Here is a 25,877-nt window from a genome sequence, read left to right on the forward strand (position 1 = left end):
CTCAACAACCACTTCAACTCAACTTCGGGCGAGGAGGAATGAAAAAGCTAATGGAAGATGCCGAGAGAGAAACGACTCAAGCGATACAATCTGTGGCAACCTTAGGGTTGCGCGTAGAAGACTCATATGGTGGATTTGGCTTTTGGCAAGATGTGATGGATTATGCAAGAAAAGGGAAGGTTCGAGTGGATGAATTAAAAAGAGCGGGAGATGAAATACGAAACTTCACTGGATGGAATGATACAGTAGACGACGCTATCAGCATTCGCATAAGTGAATGCACAAGATGTGCTAGTGGAAGAGAAGCGGAAGAGAGCTGAGGAAGCTGATCCGACAAAGAGACATGAGACACGAGAACAAAAGAGAAGGGAGATGGAAAAGGGTGCTACTGAGCCGAAGGAAGCTGATAAAGTAAAAGGAAAGACATGCCCATCTTTCAAGCTTGCCTCAGACATAGAAACAACGACGGATATAAAAAAGGTACTAGAAACAAGAATACTAAATAGTAAGGTAGAATTTAATTTAAGAGAAGTGTTGGGTATAGCAAAGAAAGAATTTCATGAAGTTATCATAGATATTATTAGAAGGAAGAGACAGGTGACGGAGGAAATTACGGGAGGGTGTGCAACAACACTCCAAGATTTGTATGATGGCACCATCAATGTTGCAAGTGTAAAAAACCAGAATGATGTTGGCGTCCATGAAGGGGATAGGAGTCACTATACAAGGGACCATTGGGCTCGAGCAACAACGGAGGCACCTGCAAAAATTGGGGAGCAGCAAATTCCATGCATTTCTTTGATTGATCATGGATCCAAGATTAACATGATGTCATCGGAATTTTACGCTCAAGGATGGTGGCCGATCGACAAGAATCATGGGTGGAAAATAAGAGCTGCCACAGAGACTACGGAGGATCTATTTGGAGCATGTCCTAGTGTGAAGGTAACAATTGGTGATGTGTCGGTGAATCAAAATTTCTTTGTGTAGGATCGATCAACCTACCCCATCATCCTTGGTCAACCCTACATCATTGCAGTGAGGATGGAAACAAAGGTTATTGATGATGGTTCGGCTTTCGCGAGAATCAAGAGTCAAGATGGAAGAAAGACTGTTCAATTCTTAACCGTGAGGCCCAACCATGAAAGAAACAAAGAATGCTTGAGGGAACATCCAATTCAAGAGATGGATGAAGAGTTTTCCCAGGATTTTTAGATAGGGCTTTTATAGGTAGGGGCTGTGATAGCCCGAACATAAAAGAAAACCCCATAAATAATAATGTAAATAAAGATATTCCTTGTACAATCTCATCTAAAGGTGCTACTTTTATACTAAAAGTAAATAATAATAAAATACAAAATGCTTTCGAGTACTTTAAGTGTTCTGGATTAATAGAGGATGATGAAGAAATTCAGGATATGTATGAAGAATTAAGTTTTGAAGATACAATAACTCATTTGGAAGCAATGGAAGAAGACAACGAAATCCAAGTTCCTGTCCAAACACCGGGTCATTTGAAACAGGTAATATGTCGTATTCTCTTTTGGCATAGTTGGCCAGATGTAGAAAAGTACCCTATTTTAGCCTGATATCGAAAATATACGATGCATGCGTACCCCTTTTGTGACTTGATGGTTAAATATAGAAAAAAAAAAACCTAGCAATTACTAAATTGTATATGTGTCCACATTCGTGTCAATTTGCATATCATGGAGCACAATTGAAGACTTGGTTCAATATAAAGTTCTAAAATTGGTATCCATATTCAAATTGTAGAGTAAAACTACATAAACCGTAATTATAAATATGTGGTTTTGGGTTTAGGAATAAAGTAGTACCCCACTTGTTGGACGGGTATATCGATAGTTTCATTGTATAATGTCATATAGTTCATGACAATGTAATTCGTAAGAGTAACAATTACGTATGGCATTCATTTATACTATGTGGAACCAGTAGACTTGAACCGTAGGTAGCTAAAAACCTCTTATTATCAAAAACATTCGCCTTTTCATATACAATCATGCTAACGGAAATGAGAAATTACAATATCATGTTAATATCTCAAACTGAAGAAGAGCATGGTGACCAATTATATGTAAATACAAACAACGGTTCCAATAATGATTAAAAAGGGAAATTATGAACAGGTGAATTTAATTAAACGATAAACAATTACAGATGTTCTCATATACAAATATAATATGAAGTGATGGTGAACATTATGCCTCAAAATCCTCAATTTTTACATTACGCCATCTACATCAATCTATAAGCAAATCAAGCAAAGCAGGCTCCTCTGGCGCTGATTGTTCTAGACTGTTTTCATTCGTGTCATCTCCAAGCTCTCCCGAATCTGATGTATGGTCAAACTGTGCTACATCTTCCAGGTCCACCAGCTCCCCTGCTTCTTCATCAATTGGTTCCATTGGTTCTCGTGAAGTCATCTGGAACATCTCTGTCTCGTTGATGTGTTTTGCTCCGACTTCTTGATCCTGATCTGGACAGTCCCAGATTCCTGTGATCCTCATTTTGATGAAGTTAACTTGAGCAGGGTCCTTCTCCAATGCAACACAGTTTCTAAACATCTTCAATGCACAAGCTGTCGTTGTACCTAATGGTCACATGAACACAAACAAGTATATATAAGAAGTAACGTCTTAAACTTGATTGACAGGATTGAAATTAAATATATATATTATTCCCGTGCCAGAGAACAAGTCTAGGACCCAATCATCTGGATTCGAGAAGAGCTCTATGAGGCGGTTGATCAATCTTTGAGGTTTTTGATAAGGGTTCACCATACTTTTATCCCCTGACACATGTCTTAATTTTTTGGTTACAGCTGGGCACATGATGTAGTTAACCACGTTACGCTCATTGACATGTGCTCTAGCCTTCTTCTTTGTAATTGAATCATAGTAGCCCACACAAAAATGTTCGACCGCACTAACCATTCGATTGCCAGGGCTACATGTAATATTTGTTTTGATCCTATAGAGAAAGAAAATCAAGTATTAGAGGTGTAAATGTGTACATATAATAAGAAGTACTGTAATGAGTAAAAGCGAACTATAACGCACCAATGCATGTGTTCAGTGGCATGACAACGGAACTTCAAAGCTATTGTGACTGACAGTGATTGCCCCATGCTATGAAATATGACTATCCTCCACAAGGGGGCCAATGTCAGTTCTGCGAAATCCTTTACCATTTTCTCGATCTGAGGGTACTTGAAAGGCACATCATCATATGTTGATCCCGCAATATGGAAACCATATGGTATGTCAGCTATCAGCAAAGTGTAGTGCCTTCTCGGTAACAGTTCGAGCATCTGGGATACTTCGCCATTGAAAACACTATAATGAAGCTGTTTGAAAGGATCGGACCTATGCAAAAAACTCTTTACAGTCTCCGAATCCTCGGGCAGTTCCATTTCCTTCCCTTTGGTCATTCTCTTCTCATATTTTGCACATTCTAAGTGCGTGATGAAGGCCGCTGGAATACCGTCATTATTGTCGTTGTTCTTTTTCGATTTTGATGGTTTCTGCAAGTGTCATTGTTGTTAGCAGGGAACATTACTTTCTAACATATCAACATTCAAAAGACACATACCCATTCTCTAAATACAATAAAATATTCCTCCAATGCCTTGTAGGAAGAAGTTATCGGGCAGGTTTGTTCAACTTCTTCCCATGTCGGTAAACTCAGTTTTTGCATCATCAACTCCTGAATCTTCATGTATACCTTCTGACTGCACAATCAATATGAAATTAGAAATAAGATATTCAAAATAATTGAAGACTTTCATGAAAAGGTATACTATAAACACTTACTTTTGCAAGTCTATTACCATCTCGTCCAAACTAAATTCCTTGGCGACCACTCGAGATAGCACGAATATTAACATTCTATCATCTTTGATACCTTGTAATGATCTCCAAGGTAAAAGTTTGATGTCCTCTGCTAACTCCTCGATTACCAAGTCGCTTTTTCCCTTGGTCTTTGATTTCATCTCAACTTGTGGATCAATTCTTCCCTTTTTTGATCTTTGCCCCTTGACTTCTTTCCGCTCCCACATAGAGAATATTTTGTCTTGGAGATCCCACACCTCTCCGGTTCGAAAAGCTAGTTGAAACCAAGAATCATATTTTTGGAGACCTTCGGATTTGGTACTCTCATCCACTGCAATCCCTACTTCCAATAAACACTGACGTCGCAATCCAGGCCACAATCTTGGACCAAAATGATTCAAGGCATCGAGGTATTCATGATGAAAAAATCTTATCCTCTCTATACATGACATCTTTTGCCTATAATCGTTGTCATTGTTATGGTCCCATGCGAGCAGCTTCGCCTCCTCGTGAGTTAGTCCTGCATATACCTTACATTCGGCGTATTTGAAGAACGGCGTGAGAGGATATTCTTTGACAAGCTGTCGTCGAACTTCGGCCGAATGTGATCCTCCGATTACATAGTATGTGTAATCGTCTGCAGAGCTATACTTGAAATCTGCTACTGTTGGGCATTGTTCTTGATCAACCATTACCAAAAATGGCACCACAGTAGCGTGAGGAGTGATTTTCATTTTGCTTTTCAGGTTTTGCACATGGACGGAGTGCGGCTCCCTAATTTCCAAGGGACGTCTTCCAGTCACGGGGTCAATGGGGGGCCTTTGGATAGAAGTAATGGGCAAATGAAATAGCTGGCCCCTGCGCACAAGTTTAGTCTTCACAATATTTTCTCTTATTTTATTTTGTTCTGACGTCAGGACACCAAAAGATAGTTGTCCGCCTGGAGCCACGACGTCAACTTGTTGGTCGTCTTCTTCTTCCATGAACTCTAATATTTCTTCTTCTTCTTCTTCGGGTCGTGGTCGTTTAGTATATTTCTTTTGAACAGGATTTGTCTTCCTAGACTTTTTCGGTGGAGTTTCTGCTTCATCGGTCATCATCTCTCCTGTCACGTACGGCCGAAGAGCTACCAACAAGTTATATTTCGTTTGCAGGTCTTTACGCAAAGCCTTGGGATTGCAAGATTCGGGTACTAGGTTTCCCTCATCAAGTCGCAATCGCCTGTTGCCAATTGAGCTCGAGACGTCGATTAAAATACTTGTAGAGTCAATGTCTTCGTACTCTAGCTTGGTTACATGCCCGTAATTAAATGTTTTTCCAAGCTGAAGTTTCCCTTCCCCGTCCGATTTTGCCGTTATCAATAACAACACCCCATCCTCCTCGACATAAGAGAGACACCATTCAAGTTCGGGGTAATCCTTATATTTCACCTCAACCGTTTTCTCCTCTTGCGTACTACCTTTGTTGATTTTGGTAGTAGCCATAGATGACTTGGATCCTCCTTCCCTCGTTGAGTCAAATAAATTCTTTTTACTCGTGTCCTTCATGAAGGAGCCATAATCTCATTTTGTCGGAGATCGAATCTTCAATCTAAATGAAGGAACTTTTTATCTGGGTTCACTGAAATAAAAAATGTTGGCGAAAACATAGAAACAACGTACAATTTTATCTAAATCACGCAAATTATCATTTAAATTATGTCAATTTTATGGTCCCATGCGATAGTTTTTTATTGCAAAAACAACATTTTTTTCAACCGAAATCCGATGCAGTGCATCGGATTTCGGTTGAAAGGTCCTGGCTTTCAGAATTGCTTTCCAAGTTCGTTGTACAAAATAAAATAAAATTTCTATGTGTTGAGGAAAGGAATCTTTAAGGAATCTTTAGGAATCTTAAAAAATGTAATGAATATTACTAACCTGATGATTTTCTTTCCCTTGTTCATGGTTCGTGCTGGAGGTAGTGCTGTCCACGATGTGCTTCTGAGTGCTCGAAAATTGGCCTGTGCTCTGAGCTCGATGGATTCTTTCACGTGATAATGAAAATGAAATTTCTAACCTCCTTATATAGAAGACTTTAGCATTCTTTTTAAAATAAAAAATAATTTTTAATTATTTGTTTTTTAAGAAAATTTCGGAAAATAATATAGTTAATCTAAGTGTTCGGGTAGTTATATAGTTAGGCTTCCGCATTCCTTAATTTTCTCAAAAGAAGGTTTTAGAATACAGTTAGACTCCCTCAAATGTCTTCTTCTACAAGTAGAACATCTCTTTTTTCTATTGCCCCCTTTTCATTGTCAGACAACTCGTATTTCTCAATAGAAGAGTACGACCACAAAAAACATTCGTGGCTTAAACAGAAAAGTGTGGCTCCTAGTACTTCAAATTCTCTGTTTTCAATTGATCCTGTTGATGGCCCTCTTCATGCAAGCTTACAAGCGGACGATTCTTCGTCGATAGATAACAATAGCATTACTAAACCTCTAGCATTTAAAAGAGTTCCTCGACAAGTTAGTGAAAAGAGATTTAATTTCTTATGTTCTGATCGTCAACTTCTATGCGACTTGAACAAATCGTGTTGTGCGAATCTCTGTCTATCAACTTATGGAAAGTCAAGGTTACGTGAAACATGACAAAAATACTTGTCGCTTAATGGGGAAGAGCAAGATACATTTCTTCTTTCGCATATGCAACTTAAATTGGATCACAAAGCAGGGCCTAATTCAACGCAAGTTGAATATTTTCTTGGACTAAATACCAAGTGTTGTCGAGCAGCTTTTAAAATCACTCATAGCATTGGAAATATGCAGCTGCAACGAGTTCAAGAGTGACTTGTGAAGGGCTCCTGGGTATAGTTTGATCAAAATGGTTCTGGATGTAAGGGTCAAATTGGGCAACAGGCAATTAGGTGGATGGAGGTATATTTTTCAAAACAGTGCGAAGTTATGCCAACGACATGAAGATTTCATTTGTCAGATAACTTTACTCGAAGGGAAGTTTACCAATCGTACAAGGACGACATGTCTTCCGATGTTGAGCCTTACATACAGTACAAGAATTTTAATCGACTATGGAGGTTACAATTTAATAACGTGGTTATCCCACGAAAGGTGCGAACGGGAGTCTGCTCAATATGTGCGAGTTTAAAAAGTATGGCCAAGGGTGGAAAATCAGATGTAGAGATCAAGAATTACAAGAACCTGTTAAAAGAACATCGTGAAAGTCAGGCATTGGAACGTACTAAGGCTATGCTTCACCGACAAAAAGCGTTTCAATCTCCCGAAAAGTATATGTGCATGATTATTGACGGCATGGATCAAAAGAAAACTTGTTTGCCGCATTTTCAAAGACTCCCCAAGGATATTGGAGATGAGTGTCTCGTGCAAATGCATCTAGTGGGTTGTTTGACATACTGTCAAACTATAAGACCGCAAGTGTTCTTCATTTATCCCAATATCCACAACGACCCTAATCTTACTGTCACTGTCATGCACAGGGTATTGCAATCATGGTTAGGTATACTCCCGCCAGTTCTATATGTGCAACTAGACAACACAGCAAGAGAGAATAAGAACTCAACTGTCTTCGGCTATCTAAGCATGCTAGTAGAGAGGGGCATATTTAAAAAGATAAAGGTTAACTTCTTGTTGGTTGGTCATACCGATGATCACATAGATCAAATGTTCAGTAGGTTCTCAAAGAAACTTGCTCGCTCTAATGCTTTCACACTTCCCACGCTATCCAAATTGATTAGTGAAGCATATACACCAAAGCCTGAAGTACAACACTTAGAAGAAGTATACGACTTTAAACGTTTCTGCATGGATAGTGACGGGACTAAAGGTAGGGTGCTTGCACCTCTTAATAATATAAGTTTCAACCATGTCTTCCTCATAAAACAAAGATCGGCCCACCTGAAGATGATGGTGTTGTTTGCGAAACAATACTCATCTAGTGCACAATGGGAGCCCCAAGAAGGTTGTAGGCTCCTTCTTCATATCCCAGATGAACCTCTACATGGTGCACAACAAATGCCATATGATGATCGTAAAAATGTAGCACCAAATAGTACTATTGATGAACAAAGGGCATATTGGTTGAGATGTCTAGCAGAGAAACAAAATAATATTGATCGGACTAAGAAGTATGCCGGTGATGAGGATGTTGAATGGTGGGAGATTTTCTTCACCCATCAACGCACCATTTTAGATAATTACATCGCCGGTTTATGGCCAATCCGTATCCCATTCACATGGAACATTGAGATGACATCAACGATATTGCAGACTCATCACCAACAATCGAATAATATGGAGCTTCATGATTTAGTTCGGCCACTGCAAAGAGATATTTATGTGGGACCAAGAAAGTCACGTACTGTTGAGGCAAGATGGCAAGGTAATTTGCAAGAACTACAAGTGGGAATGTTGGTTGCAACATTAGCAGGGGACGATACCTTGGGCCATCCATTTTGGATTGCAAAAATTATTGAATTAGTAAGGGATGAAGAAAGTAGTCAGACAAAGTCAATAGTAGTCCATTGGTATCAGACAAATTCAACTGATGCATTTACAGGAAAGTATTCTTTAGAGATGGTTAAGGATGTCGGATGTTCAAGCAGAAAGAGAAGAAGAAAGAATATACCGAGCACGGCTACTCTCGCACTAGACTGTGTTGACATACTAGTATATGACTTCTCATTGACAAAATCAGGTCATCTAAGACAAGCAACTATCAAGATAATAAAGGAGAAAATCCCAAACATGGTGTCAAACGAAATACAGAGAATAAGCAGAAGCAATTCTCATAACCACAAAGATGTTGGGTTGGAATTGGATGAGGATAATGCTTTGATTGCCACTGATGATGAGGATAAGACGTCAGAATGCTCTTCTAGTCCATCAGACATGTCTTAATATATTGGTTTGGTTCAAGCTGGGGATTGTTTTACTACATGATCGGAAACTTTGTAAATTTGTTTTGGATGTAAACTCACGAATATGTATAATTGTAATTGGTAGACATGTTGTACATTATTTTGTAATTTTGGTGATGTATTTTTGGAGGCATTTTACTTATGACTCAAAGTGGTAGTCATGTTGAAATTCAATATATTTTGCCACCTTTTCTGAAAAGCTTTACGCATGCTTCGTGTTTTTTTGAAAACTGCGTGCTTTTGTGCCCTTTTTTGACGTAGTGTTCTCATAATGCGACATATTACCTGTTTCAAATGACCCGGTGTTTCCATTTAATCAAGATGTACGAGGTCATTGAAGAAGTTGCTCGAAAGGATGATGAAGCACATGTACTAACAAAATACAAGACAGTGGAGAAGAAGGTTCATCCTATTGCTGCTCCACTTCCAGGGGATAGTGAAAAGACAATCAAAGAAGCAGCCACAGAGCCAATGATCAGAGACCCACGAAAGGTAGGACATGTGTTTACTCCGGAAACAATACAAGGGATGAAAATAGGAGGGGGTGACTTCCTATTACCCGCTGAAGAAAAGCAGTTCAGGGAGATGTTAAAAAAGCATGGAAAGGCGTTCGCATTCCAACCAGAGGAAATAGGGTGTGTGGATCCAGAAATTGTGGAGCCCATGGTTATATTCACTATCCCTCATATTCCATGGAACTTTAAGCCAATACCCATGCCTAGGGCTAGAATCCCTCAACTATTAGAACTTTTGAAAGAAAAGATAAGGATGGGTATCTTGGAACCATCGAACGCTCCTTACTCGAGTCGATGGTTCACTGTGTTAAAGAAAGATGGGCGACTCCGATTTATCCAAGATATGCAACCCGTGAATAAGGTAACAATCCGAAACTCGGGAGTAGGGCCAATTGTGGATGAGTTTGCTGAGATGTTTGCAGGAAGAGCTATATATTCAATGGGAGACCTTTATTCCGGGTATGATCAATTTCAACTTGTTATCAAAAGTCGAGATATAACTTCTATCAAGACACCTATAGGGTTAGTATGGATGTGCACCTTGCCGCAAGGAGCGACCAACTCAATGGCGCATATGATGAATGGAATGAACAAGGTACTTCGTGATTTTATTCCTCATATTACAATGCCTTTTCTAGATGATGTTCCAAGTAAGGGATGCAAGGAGGAAGAGAAGAACGAAGAATTGGACGAAAGTGGTTGCCATCAATTTGTTGTTGATCATATGAAGGATTGTGAGAAGGTGCTATCAAGGATGGAAGAAGTGCATTTGACCTTATCAGGGGTGAAGTCAATATTTGGGGCAAAAGAGATATTAATAGTTGGTCATATGTGTGGCCCATACGGGAGAAAGCCATCCCCAACCAAGGTCAATGCAATTCAAAATATGCAAGAGGAATGTACATCCGTCTCAGAAGTACGAAGGTTTCTGGGGGTATGTGTTTTTGACTGTAAATGGATTCCACATTATGCCCATTTATCTGAACCTTTATATAGACTCCTAAGAAAAGGAAAGATATTTGAATGGAGTGAAGAGCATTCAGAGGCAATGAAGAAATTGAAGTGCTACTTAGCACAAGCTCCACCATTAAAGCAACCTGACTACACCCGGCCCATATATCTTACAGTAGACTCTAGTCCCATTGGAATTGGATGGGTGATAAGCCAACAAGATGGGGAAGAAATGTATCCGATCCGATTCGGAGCAAAGGTTCTTAGTGGTCGACAAAGAAAATATGCACAGGTGAAAAGAGAGCTATGGGGGATAGTAACAGCAGTAAAGACAGACAGAGATTACTTAATTGGTGCTGAAGTAATAATAGAAACAGATTGTTTGCCTATTCTTGGTATCATAGGTAATTGTGATATTCCAAATCAAGCCATGTTAAGATGGTGTATCTATATTAGATCAGTCAACCCTGAAGTTCGACATATCTCTGGGAATAGAAATGCAGTAGCAGATATGTTATCAAGAGCAAGGTATGAGGAAGAGGAGATTCCAGACTCGGACGATGGGGACAAAGAACAAACAATCATTACCACAAGCATTACCCGGGAAGGAGGAATGCAGTTTCTAGAAGAGGAGTATGAAGAAGAATTCAAGGAAATAGGGAAATACCTACAAACCCCTGACAAGTACAAAGGTCAATCTGGAAAAGAGTTCGCACAGTTTCGCAAGAAAGCCCATAAGTTCTTCCTGCATGAAGGATATCTATGGCGACATCTGAAAACCAAGATTGGAAACCCGCAAAGAGTAATAGGTTCTGAAGGGCAAAGAAAGGAGATAATTAGAGAGCTGCATGACAAAAAATGGGCTGGTCATTGAGTGTGGGCCACTTTCAGTAAGATTAAAGAACGATTTTGGTGGCCTCGATACTATGAGCAAATAAAAAAGTATGTGGAAACTTGTCCCACTTGTCAATATTATTCAAACGTAAAATTTTGTGATGAATTACACCCAACATACTCACCGGGGGTGCATTACAAGTGGATGATAGATTTGGTAACAATGCCACTTGGAGTAAGACAAAAGAGATACTTGGTTCTTGCTAGAGAAGATCTAACAAATCAAGTGGAAGGCCGTTCATTGCGAACAAAAGGGACATTAGGAGTATCTCAATTCATCTTGGAGGAAATTGTTTGTAGATATGGATGTATCGGGAAGATAGTGGCAGATAGGGGAGAACTCAATTTTGCGGAAGCTCAAGATTTTTTCGACAAAATAGGAATTTGGCTTTCTTTGACAACGGCGTACAATCCAGAAGCTAATGGAAAGGTAGAAAGGGGACATGGGCCAATAGTCAAAGCTTTGGCAAAGGCATGTAGAGGACGGGTCAGTGATTGGCCAAAAACCTTACCCTATGCACTATAGGCTGATAGGACAACTCACAGCACTGTTACTGGATATATGCCTGCAGAATTAATCACAGGACAGAAGCCAATAATGCCAATTGAAGAAAAGATAACTACATGGGATGTGTTGCCTTGGGAATCAGAAATGAGTAGGGAAGATTTACTTGCGGTTCGAATACGACAACTTCAATCAAGGACAGAAGACATAGAAAAAGCAGCTACTAGATTGAAAGAGGCAAGAATCAAGAATAAGGACAGATTTGACAAGATGAAAAGAATACGACCAAGAAAGGTGCAAGAGGGAGATTGGGTATTAGTATATGAGAATAGCCTAGATAATCAATACAATACTATTCGGAAGTTTGCAAAAAGATGGTTTGGACCTTATGAAGTTAGGAAAATAACAGATAAAGCCACATATTTCCTCAATGAATTAGATGGGACAGAAATTCGTATCCCAATTGCAAGAAAAAGGATTAAAATATTTAAAAGGAGGGAGTCATTAGAGCCTGAATTTTATGAAGAAGTAGAAGAACTAAAAGAATCGGAAGAAGTGTTGGAAGAACTCTGCACAACCAATGTGCAAGTTCAGAGGGGGTGGGTGTCGTGAAGAATGTGCTTCACGATATAAAAATGAGCTTAAATGTTGTATTTAATAATATTTGAGAGACTTGAACCCACATCCTTAGATACGATGTACAATGTACATATCACTAGGCTAGGCTATTTATTTGTGAAAGTGTGTAATAAATGTGCTTCATGATATAAGAATGAAGCTATATATTATATTAAGTAAAACTGAGGAACTTGAACCCTCAACCTTGTATACCAAGCACCAAGCATACACCACTAAGCTAGGTTAATTATTTTAGAATACATTTTCATCATTATGCTTATCTCATATCTATTTTCATACATAGCCATCATTCATCACATGCAATGCATGTGCGCCAAATGACGATCATGCATTACATGTAACTCATGCATTGCATGCATGCCATGCTCCCATACATTACCATATGCATGGAAACACTTATATAAAGAGGGGAAAGGGAAAACAAGGTAAGGAATCAAGAGAGAGTGAGAAAATAATACAATCAAATAAAGAAGACTAGCTCATTGGGTGGAGAACCTCTCGTTTCGAAGTTGAGGTCGTGGGTTCAAATCAAGGGTCGGTATTCAAAAGATTCGTCTTGTGATCAAGGATTGTAAAGTTGGTAAAATATTATATTTTTAATATACATCATGTTTATATCATATACTCTTGTTCCTTGAATCATACTTTGTCTTGATCTTCTTTCTTGAATCATACATTGTCTCTATCTTTTATCTATGCTCGTCTCTCTCTCTCTCTCTCACAAACACACACACATTACTCATAACTCTTCGTCTTACTATCCTTAACCATTCTATCATCACCATACAAGCCTTCTTAAAAGTTAAGCTCCTTCAACTCCCCTTAACCTTAGTCCGTGCGACTTCGCCGCACGAACCACAACTACCCTGACAGCGTAGGCTTCGCATCCGAATTCACGGAGCCTATCGTAGGTCGTTTGTTTGCCTGACCATAGTGCCTATGGCACCTCAGGCTTGGTTGCCCTCAACGGTGATAGATTTACCAATTATATTGCCATCTACAATGCTTTAGCCCAGAACTCCAGCTTCAGTGCAACTTGTTGAAGCATTGTTGTCACCCTCTCCTGGATCGTTCAGTTGATCCGTTCTGCATGGGTGTGTAACGAACGGTCTTTTGATGCCGGATCCCTTTGTTCAACAGGAATTGCTTGAAGGCTCTGGAGGTATATTCGCCTCCGTTGTCGGATCAGAGTGTCTTCACTTTGTGTCCCGATCGGTTCTCCACTTCAGATGTGCACTGAGTGAAGATCTTCAGTGCTTCGTCTTTGGAGCTGATCGAGTAGGCCCAGAGCTTGCGTGTATAATCATCTACAAAGGTGATGAAGTACCGGGAGCCTCCTAGTGATCGCTCTAGCATGGGCCCACATATATCTGTGTGCACGAGCTTTAGGGGCTTTCATACCATCTCGTAGTGGAGAGCGTGCGGACTTCGTGTCTGTTTCCCTTTATCAACAATGCTCGCAGAAATCAGTCTTTGCTTGGAGTTTAGGGATGTAGTCATTCGCCATTAGCCGATCAAGTCCGGTTTGAGACATATGGCCAAGTTTGCCATGCCATAGGTTTGGGTCAGTCTTTTTATTTACGTTCACGACCTCTTCTGGATTGATCGCCATTAATGGGTGCAAGTTATTGTACTTGTGCCCGCCTCCTATCTTTAGGTTTCCTCAGTTGATCATCCATGTCGACTCACTTAGAGTCATTCGGTACCCGTCTTCAGCCAACATGCCGAGCGAAACCAGACTCCTTTTCAAATCGGGTACTTGCCGGACTTGGTACAAGGTGATCATTTTGCCATTGGGCAATCGGATGGGAACCTCTCCGGTCCCTGCGATTTTGCACTCTGGCCCGTTGCCTAGTCGGATTGTGTCGTTGTCCTTGGCTGAATACTTCATAAACCATTCTCAACTGGGTGCAAGTTGCTGTTGAAGGATGTCTGACACGTTCTGGAGGTTCAGCCGATCATCTAGATGATGAAGGCTACACAAGTAGCATCTGGAACAGAGTCATGAAATTTAGCAAAGGAAGCTTGATCGTGGGTCAAGCCTGGAAGATCAACACGCTATACCTGATGCATGCCCGGATATGCTGGGATGAAGTGAACGTAGCATCCGACACTGCTGGTGAGATATGGCACAACAGACTATGTCACATGAGCTCGAACAGGATGAGAAGACTTGCTGAGGATAACCTCATTCCGAAGGTGAAAGATGTGCACTTACGGTTTGGCCGGCAAGCAATTGAGAAGTGCACCAACTGTTTGGCCGGCAAGCAAAACCAAACCTCCTTCCGATCAAGACCATCAATGAGACAGAATGCACCACTAGAGCTGGTGCATACCGATGTGTGTCAAATGGACACGAAGTCACATGCCGGTTCGCAATACTTCGTGACATTCATAGATGCCCACAACTGGAAGCTGTGGGTTTCACTATTGAAGACGAAGGATCGGGTGTTGTCCGTCTTCAAGGAGCTCCACACGATAGTGGAAAGGGAAACTAGCCGGAAGTTGAAGGCGGTTTGAGCAGATAATGGAGGAGAATACTGGGGGCAGTTCGAGGAGTACTGTCGGTCGAAGGGAATCCGTCTCAAATTCACGGACCATAATGGAGAGAGTTCGAAGCATGCTAGCACATGCAAAACTATCCAGGATGTTTTGGGCTGAGGCGCTGATGACGGCGACGTACGTGATTAACAGATCACCCTCGGCACCCTTGGAAGGAGACAACCCATAGAGAGTATGGATCAGTAAAGACGTGTCTTACCAGCATCTAAAGGTGTTCGAGTGTCTCGCATATGTGCATGTCGCAAAGGATAAGAGAGAAAAGTTGAACCCGGAGTCCCGGTCATGCATATTCCTTGGATACGACGATGATGAGTTCGGTTATCGAGTGTGGGATCTAGTCGACAAGAAGGTGTTCTGGAGTCGGGACATAGTCTTCATGGAAGACAAGACCATTGCCGACTGGGAGTCAAAGAAGCAGATGGACTCTAGATCAACCAACGAAAACCAGTTTGAGGACACAAGGACTTGGCTGAAAACTGAAAGTTAGCCGGTAACCAAATGTCACTTGATGAACCGACCGGATTCAGACAAGAAACCAAACCGACCAAAGAGGACGAAGAAGAAGACACCGGAACCGGACAAGACCCGGAATCGGATTTGGATGAGGAACAAACGGAGGAACCGGTTGCCAGAAACCAAGGTCGGAGATATCCTCTCAGAGAAAGAAGGCCCCCCCGGAGATTTCCGAATGCAGAACATGTGTTGCTGACTGACGAGGGGTAGCCGGAAAGCTTCGAGGAAGCAAAGAGAGACACCCACAACCGCAAGTGGTTAAGTGCCATGCAGGACGAGATGGATTCCTTACATGAGAACCACACATATGAATTGACGGAGTTGCCGAAAGGAAAGAGGGCCCTCCGGAACAAGTCGGTGTACAAGTTGAAACCGGGAGACGCCGGAAATCCAACGAGGTACAAGGCCCGGATCGTGAAGGGTTTTCAACAGAAGAAAGGAGTGGACTTCGACGAGGTCTTTGCCCCGGTAGTAAAGATGACATCCATTTGGACGGTGTTGAGCATAGCGGCAAACATGAACCTCGAGGTAGAGCAACTGGACGTCAAGACGACATTCCTACATGGCGACCTCGAAGAAGAGATCTACATGCAGCAACCACAAGGATTTGAGAAGAACGGGAGGAGCACCTAGTGTGCCGGTTGAAGAAGAGCTTATACGGACTAAAACAAGCTCCCCGGCAATGGTACCGGAAGTTCGACTCCTTCATGACCGACCGAGGGTACCACAAGACGCAAGCTGACTACTCCACAAGGCGACTTCTAGATACTCTTGTTGTATGTAGAGGACATGTTGATCATCGGACCCGATTGAACCAAAATAGGAAATCTGAGAAGGCCCTGAACCAGACCTTCTCAATGAAAGATTTGGGTCCGAAAAGAATGATTTTGGGGATGCACATCATCCGGGACCAGTCGAAGAAGCTGTTGTGGCTGTCACAGGACAAGTACGTGACAAAGGTGCTTCAAAGGTTCAACATGTCGGAGGCGAAACTGGTGGGATCGACACTTCCGGAAAATTGCAAGTTTTCCGGAAAGCAGAGCCCGAAGACAAAGGCAGAGAAGTCAAATATGAAGAAGATACCATATGCCTCTGCCGTTGGAAGCTTAATGTACACAATGGTGTGCACCCGACCAGATATTGCATATGTTGTTGGAGTAGTCAGCCAGTTCATGAGCAATCCGGGAAGAGAGCACTGGAACACGGTCAAGTGGATACTCCGGTACTTGAAAGGCACCTCGAGTATGTACCTTCAGTTTAGCTTAGGTAAACCCCAACTGGAAGGCTTTACGAATTCGGATATGTCGGCTAATGTGGATACCGGCCGGTCTACATCTGGATATGTCACGACCTATGCAGGGGGAGCCATATCGTGGTAGTTGAGACTGCAGAAGTCCATTGCACTGTCGACAATGGAAGCAGAGTACATGGCAGCTATGGAAGCCGGCAAGGAAGTAATCTGGATGAAGGACGTCATCGGAGAGCTAGGGATCCGGTAGGAGGAATTCTGGCTCTACTGCGACAGTGAAAGTACCATCTACCTTGTGAAGAATGCGGCCTACCATTCTTGGATGAAGCACATCCGGCGGAGGTATCACTGGATCCGGGAGAGAGTACAAGATCAAGATTTCATGCAGATGAAGATCCACACAAAGGAGAACAGATCGGATATGCTGACCAAGGTCCTTTCAACTAACAAGTTGGACACATGCCGAAGACGCATCAGATTAATGAAAAATACCATGTCGGAGTGAAGGGGGAGTTTGTTGGGAATTCGGTCCCTCTGAATGGGATTCAAAGGAGCCAGATTGAAAGAGCTGGATGAAGGAACCGGATCCAGAGGGGTTCTGAATGAGACCCGGAAATTGGATCAAGTGAATACGGATGGATCCGGTGCAAACCGAATCCAAGGACATATGTGTAAATATGTTTAACACGTTCGCGTTCACAAATGGAAGGATCGCGCATAAATGGAAGGATCAGGAATATTTTGATTGATTTTAGTACTTTTTCAATGACTTTACAAAACACATTGATACCAGTATTATACATGTTCAAATATACTATCAAAAAGGTTAAAAATCCATTATTTGCGTGATTTAGAAAAAAAAGAAAGAGAGGAATTTCAAAAAGTTACATTCTCAATTTATATCACAAACTTTACAACCAATGTTATTTTATAAGAAACGATTTTCATAGAAATCATAAGAATTCAATTTAACACATGCTTTTATGTTACTCGATTTGTTACAAGCGGAATGTAGTTACACTTGATAGCCAAAAATACATTCATGATCACTCCTTTACGGAGAATCACTACTATAACTAATATACAATGACGATTCCTGCTCGTCATCCTCGAATGTACCAATCAATGCATTACCTTCGTCATAAATCAAATGGTTTGACTCTAGATTATATGTAACATATCTCGTTTGCCTTCGACTCGAGCCACCTTGTAGACCTGGTAATTTTCGTTTTATTATATCTATTGTTGACTTCCTTAATCATCCGTCTTTTGTAAGGGTGAAGTCGTACACGATGATATCCACATCAGAGATATCAAGGGTTGAGGTGTTACGAATGTTTCGCTTCCTCTTCCTACCTCCCCTTGTCGTTGGGCATTCAATCATCTCCAATGTATACTTACCCGTAAAAGCATTTGCACTTCTAGTGTTGTACCAATGAACTTTTATAGACTTGATCGTGTTTTCTATTTCATGCATTAGCACTTCTAGAATTTTACCGACCCAAAATTAGTGGCCATGTGAGTTCTCATCAACAGGTGTTGCCATCAACATCCCCGCCGCGAGCTCTTGCAAATTGCCTTACCATCTAGCTTCGGCTGCTTTGGTCATCCGTGACCCACATAAATGTCTCTTTGTTGTGGATGGACCAAACTGTCATTAATCGCATTTGCTGGTTGCTTTGGAGTTTTATTTACACGATCATGTTGTAGCGACCATGTGAATGGCGTTTCGAAATTCCAATTATCACCAAATACACAATTGTCTATAATTTCTTTCTGATCACTAAAAAAGACATCCCACAATGATGTGTCGTGTTGTGCGACATATTTCTTTGCAGCCTCAATATGCTTTCTTTTTACTTGTAAGGATTGGAGCCATAATTGTTTTTGTTCCGATGCCAAGTCACTATGCAACTGTCTTTTCTTCTCAATTGGCATTTGTTTAGCTCCATGGACAATTGTACTCGGCATACAAAGTAATAACTGGCAACCACCTTCAAGTTCCCATGTTATAGAAGATGAATATTGTTTAGCATACAAAATCGTAGAACCACTTATTTCATTTTTCTTTATCATAAAAATGTGATTGAAGCTTATATTGTTTAACTGGGCGAGCACTTTAACATTCCCAACACCCCCATATGATATATCTCTTAACGTCATATACCTCCTTCAAGTGTAACACTTTTGGGCATGGTGTATATGCATCACAAATGACATCAAATAGTTTTGGTACTGTGAAAGCATCATGCCGAGACAACTATCTGGAGAATGTGCTAAACATCTGATCTATATGATCATGTGTGTGGCCAACCAAAAGAAAATTGACTTTCACTTTTCTAAACAATCCTTGGTTGACCGACATACTTAGATAGCCAAACACAATTGTCTATAATCCAAGGACATATAAGTCTTGAATTGAGTGTTTGCCATGTCGCACATTAATGAGATATTGGGCCATTGTTGAACTTTATTATGCCTACATTAACTTATCAACACATCCAAACTTATTTGAATTTCTAATGTTCTCCACTCGGAGACCTATCATGTATTTTTATATTTGCAAATTCTAATCAAGTTGTGGAACATGTGGTACTAGTGCATCCAATTTTTGTAGAGAGGGTATATTTGGATATTTTCAAGAAGACTCTACAAGTGGAATGCGCGATCCTTCCACTTGTGAACGGGAACGTGTTGTTTCATGGTGAGGCTATATTTGTAAATAGCCCAAAAGTCATATAAGTATAAATATGACTTAGGGCAATCACTTTAGTAGATGGTGTAACAGTTAGAGGTGTTGTAGTTGTATCATAAGAGTATAGAGAGAGAGAGAGAGAGAGAGAGAGAGAGAAGTGAAGCCGCCAGTTGGCGAAGATAAAGAGCTCGAGGTCATTGCCTCTAAGTCTCCTGTTGTACCTCCTTTCTCATATAGTGATAGTAACTGTCGGAGTTTGTGGGCTCTTGTGGTTTTTCCCTATTAGGGCTTTCCATGTAAACATCCTGTGTCGTTTCTTCTGTGTAAGTGTACGAACCTCCATTTCTGTTTTGTTCTTTCATAAAGTATTCTTTCATAAAGTGTTTGTACGAACCTCGCGATCGGAGGCCGCTGGCTGGGCAGCGGTGCATGTGGTGTGACACGATTGGTCACATTCAGAAGGATTGCGCGGATTTCGCCGACGCGCTCAGGACCAACGTGGTGTACCTCTGGAACGGGCGGGTGCACGCGAGCGAGACCCGGAGAGCCCTAGAACTGAATACGGGGCGCGGCGGAATGAAGAGGTTGATGGAAGAGGCCCCGACATGGCATGTCGAAGCCGTCAACTACTCGATGTCGGTGGGAATTCGGGTTAGGGGTGATGAGACCCGGAAGGCGAAGGACTCCGGATTCTGGCCTCTAGTGCTAGAAGGCCTCTCCGGAGTTCGGCTGAGGAAGGAAGAGGCGAACCGCGCGGAACAGCGGGTCCAAGAGGTCACTGGTTGGGACGATCCGGTCGAAGAGAAAACGGGCTTCGTAGAAGCCACTTGCCAGAACTACGAGGTTCTGGTGGAGGACAAACGGGCAGGAAAGGACGGAGGGGTCGGACCCCCGAGGTATGAGACCCGGTTCGGACCGAAACCAACCGGTGCCGGCAACCCAGGCGCGCCAGACGGAAAGAAGCAGGCAGGGTTTCGGTTGAGCACCGAGATCAAAAGGACCATAGACCTGCGAAAGGTCCTGGACAAACGTATCCACAACAGCAAAGTGGAGCTGTCATTGCGGGAGGTGCTGGGAATCACCAAGAGGGAGTTCCACGACTCTATCGAAGACTTGGTGAAGCGCAAGAGGCTCTCGACGGAGCTGGAACCGGAGAAGCCGGTGGAGGTACGGACCACACACCTGGAAGATGAAGCCCTGGAAGACGAGCTAGCGGGAAGCCACTACACGAAGCTGCATTGGGCTAGGGCGACTACGGAAACCCCTGTACGGATTGGGAACGTTCTGGAACTGGTGGTGGCATTGGTAGACCATGGATCCGAAATCAACCTGATGTCCATGGATTTCTACAAGAAGGGTAAATGGCCGATCAACACCAAGCATGATTGGAAGATACGGGCAGCGACGCGCGCCACGGAAGAACTACATGGGGCCTGTCCGAACGTACGGGTGAAAATCGGCGATGTCGAGATCGACCAGCCCTTCTTTGTGCAGGAGACGTCCTCGCATCCGGTTATACTAGGAGAGCCATATATCACGGCAGCACAGATGGAGACCAAGGTGTTGGACAACGGTTCAGCCTATGCTAGAGTCAAGAGCCAGGATGGGCGTCACTCGGTCCAGTTCCCAACGGTGCGACCAAACCACGAGCGTAACCGCGAGGCCCTCGGCAGCGAAACCCGAGGGGATTTTTAGAGAGGGCTATCAAGGCGTGGGGCCACGATAGTACGGACACCCGGGAACAACCCCACAAATGTACAGAGCGAAAGAAGACTTGTACCATGGGTAGGAAGTTTTGGTTCTCCGACAATGGAGGTTGTGCTATAACTGGCGTCAACGGCCGGGAGAGGAAGCGAGCGGAGGAGCGGTTCAAGGGATGCAGAGTCCTCTTCCCTGACGAAGGCATCAGGGGCGCCGTGGAGGCGGTCTCTTTTGACGACACCTTGGGCGAACTACGAAAGGTGATCAATGAAGACCTTAGAGAAGACCGGACCGTTCTGGTAGGATCGATGGGAATGTACGAAGTCATCGCGAACATCGGGGAAAGGATCGGGTCGGATCAGACGGCCCGCGTGGATACAAAGTACAAGACGGTGGACTAGAAGGTGAGGCCAGTCGCGGCACCCTTGCCGGAGGGCAGCGAGGGGCAGATAAAAGGGGTTGCGTCGGACCCAAGTTTACGGAATCCGGCCGGCATAGGGCACCGGTTCACCGACATAACGCTACGGGAGCTCAAGGTCGGTGGGGGCGGCTTCCTACTGCCGGCGGAGGAGGACAGGTTTCGGAGAATGCTCGGAAGGCACGGGAAGGCTTTCGGATTCTCATCGGAGGAGATCGGGTGCGTAGACCCGAAAGTTGTCGAACCGATGGTGATCCTCACGGTACCACATGTACCGTGGAATCTCAAGCCAATTCCGGTGCCAAGAGCTCACATCCCGAAGTTGATGGAGCTCCTAAAGCAAAAGGTGGAGATGGGCATCCTCAAACCGTCGAGTGCCCTGTATTCGAATCGGTGGTTTACGGTGCCGAAGAAGAACGGCACGCTGCGCTTCATCCAGGACCTACAACCGGTCAACAGGGTGACCATCCGTAATGCAGGGATCGGACCGACCATAGACGAGTTCGCGGAGGCCTTCGCTGGAAGGTCGATCTATTCTGTCGGTGATCTGTACTCGGGGTATCATCAGTTCCAACTAGCCGTGGAGAGCAGAGACATTACGATGATGCGGACTCCTCTCGGCCTAGTGCGGATGTGTACCCTGCCACAAGGAGGGACGAACTTAGTGGCTCACATGGTGAACGCGATGAACAAAGTGCTCAGGGATTGTATCCCGGACATCACCATGCCATTCATAGATGACATCCCGATCAAGGGATGCCCGGTGGAGAAAAGGGACGAGGAAATCGGGCCAGACGGATGTCGGAATTTCGTGATGTCCCACATCGATGACTGCGAAAAGGTGCTACAGAGACTAGAGAGCGCGAGGCTCACCTTCTCCGGGGAAAAGTCGGCCTTCGGACAGTCTGAGATCTTGGTGGTCGGACACCTGTGCGGGCCTTACGGTAGGAAACCGTCTCCGGCAAAGGTAGAGGCCATCTCCGCGATGAGGAACGATTGTGGGTCAATCACGGAGGTCCGCAGATTCTTGGGGGCATGCGTGTTCTACCACATCTGGATCCCGCACTACGCACATGTCGTGGAACCCCTCTATGGGTTATTGAAAAAGGGGCGTAGCTTTGAGTGGAGGACGGAGCACACGGAGTCGGTTCGGAGACTAAAGGAGGCGCTTACAGCAGCGCCGGCTCTCCGTAAAGCGGTTTACGGCAAGGATGTTCCTATCTGCGTAACGGTGGACACCAGCCCGACCGGGATTGGGTGGGTAATCAGTCAGGAGGACAAGGGCGGCGTACGATTCCCGATCCGGTTCGGGGCAAAGGTATTAAGCGAGCGACAGCAAGGGTATGCCCAAGTTAAGCGCGAACTTTGGGGTGTCGTTTCAGCAATCAAGGCCGACAAGGATTATCTGATCGGGACGGAGGTGATCATCGAGACGGATTGCCTGCCGATACTTGGCATGGTTTCCGGATGCGTGACACCGGACCTAGCAATGCTCCGGTGGATAGCATACATTAAGTCCCTGAACCCGGAGATACGGCACATCTCCAGAAAGGACAACGTCATGGCCGACATGCTTTCAAGGGCAAGGTTCAACGACGAAGATGGCATGGTTTCGGATGAGGAAGAAGTCGGCGAGGACTTCTTCGGGTCGGCTAACGTAACAACAAGGAAAGGGAACACTCCGGCGCTTAACGAATTTGACAAAAGCAGGTACGACAAGGAGTGGCTCCAAATCGGGAGGTTCCTATGGACGATGACGTCGGACGCAGCATGGGCGAGAGAGGAGGTGAGCCGGATACGGAGGAAGGCGTACCGATTCTTCATGCGGGACAGGTGCATATGGAGGCACCCAAAGAAGAGACGCGGCATTCCACTCCGAGTAGTAGCAAAGAAAGAAGAGTAGGGGAAACTACTGGCGGCATTTCACGAGAGCCCCTGGACCGGACACCGCGGAACGTGTGCAACTTTCGAGAAGCTGAAGGAGAAGTACTGGTGGTCGGGGCTGTACCAGGACGTGCATCGGTACGTAACAACTTGCGAAAGCTGTCAGATGCACTTCGTAGTCCGACACCGGGACGAGCTACACCCGACCTATGCGCCTACAGTCCATTTCAAGTGGATGGTCGACTTGGTGACGATGCCGATGGGGGTAGGACAGATGCGATACCTGGTGCTTGCACGGGAGGACTTAACGAACCAGGTGGAAGGCCGTGCACTGCAAAGCAAGACAACCGCGGCGGTATGTTGGTTCCTGATCGAAGAAGTAGTGTGTCGGTACGGGTGTGTCGGGAGGATCGTGGCGGACCGGGTAGAGCTGGATGCGCGGGAGGCCGAGGAGTTGTTCGACCGGCTAGGCGTCAAACTCTCCCTCACCACGACGTACAATCCGGAGGCGAACGGAAAGGTGGAACGTGGGCATGGACCGATTGTAAAGGTGTTGGTGCGTGCATGCGGTGGGCAGGTCGGGAATTGGCCGCGACTCCTTCCTTACGCGCTATGGGCGGACCGGACTATGCACAGTTCGGTGACAGGGTTTATGCCGGCGCAGCTGATGTACGGACAAAAGCCGATCATGCCGGTGGAGCGGACAGTTTCTTTGTGGGCGGCGGTAGATTGGAAGGACGAAATGAGCTGGGAGGAGTTGCTGGCGGCGCGGATTCGGCAACTCGAGCGGAGGCCGGAGGACGTTACGGGCGAAGCAAAGGCTGCGAGCGGCAAGGGAGCGGAACAAGATCCGGTTCAACCAGACGCACCGATTGCGACCAAAGAAGATCGAGGAAGGCAACTGGGTCTTGGTATACGACAACAGCCTCAACAATCAGGACAAGGCGGTGCAAAAGTTTGCTAGGAGATGGTTCGGGTCCTACATGGTGACGAGCGCGAACAGCAATGGCACGGCGGACCGGACTATGCACAGTTCGGTGACAGGGTTTATGCCGGCACAGCTGATGTACGAACAAAAGCCGATCATGCCGGTGGAGCGGACAGTTTCTTTGTGGGCGGCGGTAGATTGGAAGGACGAAATGAGCCGGGAGGAGTTGCTGGCGGCGCGGATTCGGCAACTCGAGCGGAGGCCGGAGGACGTTACGGGCGAAGCAAAGGCTACGAGCGGCAAGGGAGCGGAACAAGATCCGGTTCAACCAGACGCACCGATTGCGACCAAAGAAGATCGAGGAAGGCGACTGGGTCTAGGTATACGACAACAGCCTCAACAATCAGGACAAGGCGGTGCAAAAGTTTGCTAGGAGATGGTTCGGGTCCTACATGGTGACGAGCGCGAACAACAACGGCACGTACCACCTCGCGGAACTCGACGGGACACGGTTAGCGGTGCCGGTGGCCGGAAAGTGGATCAAAACTTTCAAAAAGCGATTCGAAGACGAGCCGGAGCCTACGAGCAGGAGCGACAACGACGATCAGTTCGGGTCCGGCGGAGAATCGGAGAGCAACGAATGAGGCCGGTTTTCTTCGGTATCTACCCGTCTCTGGCGCATGCCGGTGGATGCGCGGTTTGGTGGGGGTGGATGTCGTGAAGAAAACCGTCCATAGGCGGAATTGGAGAGAAAGCGCGTAAACCGGCCCTTACATGGATGAACGCGTGACTGGATACTTTGCACGCGAACCGGTGGATGTAACTACTAAGCCACACACATTTATTAGAGGGGATTGTGCATATCCCGGTCAGAAAGGGATAGGGAATAAAGGGAAGAGGACAAGAGAAAACGGGGTATCGCGCGCGAGGAGGTAGGGAGCGCTGATGCAGAACGGAAGCCCGAGCTCTCTCTACTGGAATCGTCGCTCTCTACGGGTGTCAGGAGGTCGCTGCCTTTGCTTCGTGGACAGCCCGTGTGCTTCCAGCAGAGTCGCTCCCTTTTCCCCTTTTGTTTTCTTCGAGTCGTGTGACTGTCGTCGGTCTGCGTGAGTTGGGTCCCCGTGTCGGGTCCGTCGCCGCCTTGTCGGTTGTAACTATCGGAGTTTGTAATCTCTTGACATTATAATTAAGTGTTACGTTCTATATCTCGTTTTCTCGCTTCTACGTGTCTGTGGAACTATTCTGGATCCGTCCGTTCCTATTATAATTATAACTAAATAATAACTAATACTAATATCAGTTCCAGACTTGTCCTCCATACTCTGGCCAACATTTCCAGTTTCTCGCTCTAAATGATTCTTTGGGTCTCAGGAGCAGGAGAAGACTTCGCTCTTCTTTTCGATCAAATAGATCCAAGTGTGTCGACTAAAATTGTCAATGAAGGAGACGAAATACCGACTCCTGCTGATGCTCACGTTTTGTGTTGGTCCCCACACATTCGAATGGATGAGATCGAGCCAATTCCATCTTTGATACTATAAAATACGTATTTTACGTATAGTACATAAAATATGTTAAATACTATAAAATACGTATTTTACGTATAGTACATAAAATATGTTAAATACTATAAA

Source organism: Azolla caroliniana, unplaced genomic scaffold (genome assembly GCF_043228905.1).
Source record: "Azolla caroliniana isolate FFs.n. ecotype wild unplaced genomic scaffold, voAzoCaro1.0.p SCAF_14, whole genome shotgun sequence".
In the NCBI taxonomy this organism is placed as follows: domain Eukaryota; kingdom Viridiplantae; phylum Streptophyta; class Polypodiopsida; order Salviniales; family Salviniaceae; genus Azolla; species Azolla caroliniana.